The 6,639-nt window shown below is 32.5% G+C and overlaps 1 long non-coding RNA gene across 1 annotated transcript; it reads right to left on the minus strand.

The window, feature by feature from the left end:
• Positions 1 to 3,072: 3,072 nt before the first annotated feature.
• LOC135086376 (uncharacterized) lies at positions 3,073 to 4,067 on the minus strand. Its single transcript, XR_010260455.1, has 2 exons — positions 3,585 to 4,067; positions 3,073 to 3,248 (listed from the first exon to the last, which is right to left on the minus strand). It is a non-coding gene; the product is annotated as an uncharacterized LOC135086376 (long non-coding RNA).
• Positions 4,068 to 6,639: the final 2,572 nt, after the last annotated feature.

Below are 6,639 nucleotides of genomic sequence, written 5' to 3' on the forward strand. Positions count from 1 at the left end.
ATTCTCGATACAAATTGTATACAGGAACTTACTAAGGCGAGACCCAAGGCCGAACGATAGTTCAAAGAACGAAAATCGCCACACTGAAAACCAGCGTCGTGGCCTCCCTCACCGGGGGCCACGGCATATGCTGAGTGGGGTCCCATTGCGATAGACATCGCTGTGCGACAGGGTGGCACTGCTCAGTTTACTTTCACTTTCATTGTATGTTTTATGTCACCTATGTCTTATTTACTTTTTTTTCTATTATTTACATCTTTTGTCTTCTGTGATGTCCATGGCAATAAATGTTTCTTTCTTTCTTTCTTTCTTTCCATAAATTTAATTTTAATATTTAAGACAGGACTGCAGCCCAGTGTTATAAGAATATTACTTACGCATATAGCAGCTATTTCCACAAAGTTTTATTGCTATCTAAAAAGAAATATCAGTTACGAGAAAAATTTCGAATGGAAAATGTCCACAGGAAATTAAATCGATTTCTTAAAAAATTTTAGTATTGTTAGTTAGGAGGTATTGCCACTTTACCATTGGTATATATTCTAATCATGCCGACAAAGTAATAAAACAAAATTTAAAAAAATATTTTTTAGGGTAGCTTCCCTATACAGGATGTTAGGTAAATGGGTATATGAGCCGACACCAGCCCATATTAACATGGGCATATAAATGGTATGGTGAAGTCAGAAAATTGATATTATCTTCATTTTAATTATTTTAATTTTCATACAAATCGGATTTTATAAAATTTATTTTGTATGCAAATTAAAAAAAATAAAATTATGATATCAAATTTCTGACTTCACCATACCATTTATGTGCCCATGTTAACATGGGTTAGTGTCGGCTCATATACCCATTTACCTAACACCCTGTATAAAGTGGGGATTTTTTTTTCATCTTCTACCCCATCTGTGGGGTATCGTTGGATAGGTCTTTTATAATGGCTTAGGGGTTTCTAAGACTATTTTTTTATTTAAACGGATCCCGTTTGCAAAATATTAAAGTAGCACTTTATTGAAGCCAATTTTTGTTCGAGTAACTTAGGGCGTCCCCCCATTAAAAGTGTTAAGATGAAGTACTAATTGCTTGCTTCAGAAATATATTGCGGTAACGATGGGCAACTACGAAACCCTACACTGCGCGTGGCACGACACGCACTTGGTTAACTGGTTTATATCTATAGATTAGAGGGCAGTGCGTTTAATTACACTAAGGGTAGTTTCACAGGGCGGCTCCGGAGGTACCAGTGGCGAGTGGTGGAGGCTGTCTAGGCATAGTGACTGCGACATTGGGTAGCATGGTCATTTGCCAACCGGATGACACTAGCATTGACGGGCTACGGGTCATAATACCGCTCCAGAAAGCCCACTTAGGTAGGTAACGACCATTTTCTGCCGGCTGTAGTCTTCCACATGACCAATCGACTTCTTCATCCCCTGCCCTTTTAATAGGCCTCGAACAGTGGCCACCAGGACAATACATTCATGCCGCACACTGTAAGCCGAAGGCGTAATGACGTTTTTCTTGTGTGAGACCGAATAGGGACCGCAGACGAATGTTTGAGGCACACGCCAATACTCCTGGTAATGTCCCGCGTTCTCAACTCATATAGTCCTACCCATCTGGCAGGGTGATAAGCCCCACCACATGGGAGCAGCCCTTGTGGGTAGTTATATTCTACACATTTTTATAGATTTTAATTCTTATTATTTCTCAAGCAAGAATCAGTAACTTGTAGGTACATAGGTATAGGTACTTGTGCGAGGCAACGAGTGCGCATTATGAAATAACTAGCGGCCTCCCGCGACTTCGTACGCGTGGATCTCGTTTTACCCCCTTTACCGAAATTTCTTTCAGCCATCTCACTAACTTTTGTGTGTTATAAATTGTAGTTATTAATTAAATAAATAAATATTATTGGATATACAGGGTGGAATTTTGTAATGCCACCTAGAGGGAGTTTTTTTTATGCTAGACAAGGCAGGTATTTGACCGCAATCGCACCTGGTGTTAGTGAGATGCAGTCTAGGATGGTACATATCAGTAAGTACTCATAATACTGTAGATAGAAAATTTTACTGAAAGAAAACATTTCTTTGTTTTTAAAAAGAAAGAGAACTGCATTGAAAGATTTTCGAAAATTGTCGACCATACCATACAATGTATTCTGTACATAAATAAAATAATTTAAGATTTCATGGTTTTCATTTCATTTGATTTATCAAGTTTGTTAAAGAGATTTCATCCTTATACTTAACCCTAACAATTGATGCAATAAAAATACAGGTTGTAATTTTTAATAGATTTCAGTTGGTTTGATTCTGGGTGTGGCAAGAAAATGTTTGTAAATCTTTGAATGTAGTTCTATTTCTTTTCAAAAATAAAGGAATGTTTTCTTTGAGAAAAAAGTTCTATCTACAATATTAAAAATACTTTCCCTCCAGGTGGCATTATAAAATTCCACCCTGTATTGCGCCATCCAGTCCCAAAAAAATTTTTAAAAATATAAAGAACTGGACTTACTAAAGTACTTACTCGTATTATTATGACATTTGTTGAAACTAAATGTGGTAAGTATTGCCTACTTACTACTAAATTAAGTTAGTGTTATAGTACTTCATTACACAAAGAAAACATCTCTAAGAATAAATCTGGATATGAAAAACCTACACACAGCAAAATTCTAACAGTAAGAAGGATAAAAGTATTTACTTAATAATTTATTTGATGCATTTAGCTGCATACCATGCCTGTAAAAGTAAGATTTTATGCACAAGAGCCAAACAAACAAGTTTAAGCTTGTAAAGAACTTCCAAACCTATTATTATGTAGAATAAGTTCTTAAAAGTGACATAGTATTTAAAAGTTTTCATCTATTTTTATTTATGAAAATAGCCTTGTCTCCGTCTGTATCATTACCATCAAAATATTACTATTATCTTGAACTCCATTAACATTGATGATTGATTGATACTTTATTATAGTATATTTACTTAGTTCAGTTGATAACATTCCTATATCATTTTTATCTCAACTTATTAGATATTTAATATTAATTAAAACCCAATGAATTTTAAAACACTCATTTATTAAGAAGGCTTATTTAAAGATAATAATCAATTTATGTTCAATTAAATATTTTGGAATTATGAACAGTTTACTTTGGTTTGTTAAGATTTTATTAATTTTCAATAAATATTGGTTTTCCGGGACAAGTTGTACATCATTATTGATCACTTTAACATCTGAAAAGTAAAATATATAACTTTAATTAAATTGATAGATATTGTGCTTACATTTTGTTGTAAACATTAAGGCTCAGTTGCATTACCTAACTTTGACCGTTACTTTAACGATAACTGGTGTTTTCTGAATGAAGTTTGATAGATTTTTGATGTTTGTTAAAGTAAGATGGTGCAACCCAGCTTTATAGTTAAACAATTTCATCAAAACTGTACAATACTTTTAGAGTGCAAGAGTAAAAAACATTCATCCTCAAAAACTTTGACCTCTTAAATATTATTGAATAATTAATAGTGCCATCAATTATCAAACGTTTCATAGTTATCATCAAGCATTACCTTACGCTGCAATCACCATTCTCTTTATTTTACACAGGCAAAATATGCATAGAGTTAACGTAACAGTATCACATTGAAAACGCAGATATTGTTGCAATATTGTACAAGGCTTCTGTTACTATTATTTTTAAGATCACTTGTTTCAGCTATAAATTATTTCTTTGAGATATGTATGTAAGTAACTACAATCTTATTAATTTCATTCGAACAAAACAACACCAACCAAATCAAAACAAACTTTTGTTTGACAGTTTGTCAAGAGGGGGGGTGTAGGGACCATAGATTAGAGAGTGATAGGATGTTTCGTTCGGAAATTTAATCAAAAGATTTTGAAACGTCAAAGGACAAAAATGTGAATTTTAACCCGTGTAGCGCCCTTCTGTCAAATTTTGTTTTGTACGACTGAAAAATTAAGGTCCCTCGAAAGTAGGTAAAAGTGGAGCAGGCATAATTTACTTTTATCTTTATGAGATAAAAATAATAATTTTTTAGCGTTGTGAATGTCATCATCATGTTTTTAAAAAAAAACTTCTATTATGGATCGATCGAAAAGCGAAATTTTGGACAGTGTTTTTTTTTCACAACTTCTATTTTTTAAATTCATATTGATAGGTTACGTCACACTATGGATCGAAATTGCGATTTATGGACATAGCGATATTTTTCATAATTTCTATTTGAAAAAAATACCTATCGATACGTTACGTTATTCTGATGAATATAAATGTCGTTAGATTTTCCCTAAAGCCAATAGTTTGGTTGGAAAAAAATATTTTCCATTTTCGTTGTATGGAATGAAATGGCTTGTTGACTATAATCCTACACTATCAGCGCGCGCCTAAAGTTGCCCGTTCACAAGTTATGTGGTTCTGAAAAATGAAAAAAAAGTTAGTAAAAGTGACTTTTTTTGGAATATCTTTAAAGATTCAACGAAAATATAAAGATTCCATACGTTACAAATTTAAATTAACCTTAAATTACTGACAAATATTTAACTCATATTTTGGAACCTTGTAACTTCTGAACGGGCAACTTTGGGCGCGCGCTGATAGTTTAGGATTATAGTCAACACAAGCCATAGGCTTAGTCAAAATCGACCACTTTAAGTTTTATTCCATACAACGAAAACGGAAAATATTTTTTTCCAGCCAAACTATTAATTTTAGAGAAAAACTTTTAACGACATTTCGTCAGTTGCAGGTTCACTTGGGGTAACTGACAAAATACAGTTTTTGAGTTAAATATACAGTTTTTCTTAGTTTTTTCTGCTCTTTCGAATGGTATACGTAAAAAAATTCTACCTTTAAAAAAATACAATTACACGGACATTTTCAGGTGTGAACTTTTCATATTTCCTTCACAATTTTGGTGTAACTGACATTGTAATAATTTTATCAGGTTGAATTGATGTATCTGTAATAATGTAAAAATTTTGCTACAAAACATTGCAATTACACTGATTTGCTAAGGTTTATAACATGAAATAAAATAGGAATTTAGAAAGTTTTAAGGCATATTACATTATTATTATACCAGCAGTATCAGTTAAAGAAGTTAAAGTTAGCTCAACAAAAAAAAAATTGAAATTGAGCAAACTATCCAGCCAACTAGGCGTCACGGCGCGTTGTTAACATTAACCTGTTGTTACTCTGTTACTTTTACTGTTGTAGTACTCATGACCTTAATTCAACATTGCTATAAAGAGGTGGGAAATTAAATCCATTTTGTTTTCAGTTTAAGTTGCCCCGTAGAGCTAAATACGGTATTGGTAAGTCAAAGCTTAAAAAAATAATCAAATTACTTAGTTTCACAGTAATACTTTAGTTATTTAAATATTTATGTCTTAAAAAAATTAAATACACATATTTTCTTGATTTCCGTGGCTTTTTTAACATTTTTTAATGAATAAAATAAAAGTTACTTCTAATAAAATTTAAAAAAATTATAAAGAAAACGATAAAATGTTTTTTTTTTTATGACTTCTCTTATTTTTTAATACTTTTACATAAATTATACAGCAACTAAGCAAACAAAACCCAGCAAATATATCAAATTATTTTAAATTTGGCAGTACTTACACCAATTTGACCTATGTTTTTTCCAAAAGTTTGGTATAAAATTAGTGTAACTGTCAAAAGTACAAAAATACATTGGTGTAACTGCAATTTATTTCCTTAACTAAGACATATTAGATAATTCTTTTTATTTAATCTAAAACCGCGTAGAATTCTAAGCATTTCTGTAAAATCAGATCTAAAACAGGTTAAATAGGAAAAAAGTTATGTCTGATTTAAGACGAAAAAAAACTTTAAACGGCTCTACTGAAAAACTGTATTTTGTCAGTTACCCCAAGTGAACCTGCAACTGACGTTTATTCATCAGAATAACGTAAGTTACGTTCGATAAGTATTTTTTTCAAATAGAAATTGTGAAAGAAAAAAATCAATATGTCCATAAATCGCTATTTCGATCCATAGTACTTCCATAGTCCATCCATAGTAGATCCATAGTCTTACTGATTAATTAATGTCATTATCCCCTCAAGGATCAATAAGACCGGCGGCGGCTGCGCTGTTCATTACTTACAGTCATATAGATGAACTAATTTAAACTGAACAGTGTCACCAAACACATTGACAGGGGGGCGCCACCATCATTTCAACTATATAGTTTCCAACGTGGCAAAAATCGGAACCAGCGATTCGGTATTGACGGTGGTGGCGCCCCCCTGTCACTGTCACGGGTGGGACAGTTCGTTTTAATTTATGTATATTATGTTACTTACCAGTTATTAATAATAATTACCGACAGTCGAGGTAAAAGTAAGAAAGTAATCACATTAATTTATCACTTACAAATATCTTAAAAGAGAACACCGGCTCGTGTACAGCGTGTACAGCAACACATTTTGAACGTTTTGATATCTTAATATAAATTAGTATAATGAGATTGGAATGTTTAAAATTTAAACGAACTGTTTAAAATTTAATAAATAGGTTTAGATGCGGCGGGGGTGGACCTTGGGCCAACCCTAAGCAGTTTATTTAATTTTATA

The sequence above is a fragment of the Ostrinia nubilalis genome, chromosome W (genome assembly GCF_963855985.1).
Source record: "Ostrinia nubilalis chromosome W, ilOstNubi1.1, whole genome shotgun sequence".
Classification (NCBI taxonomy): domain Eukaryota; kingdom Metazoa; phylum Arthropoda; class Insecta; order Lepidoptera; family Crambidae; genus Ostrinia; species Ostrinia nubilalis.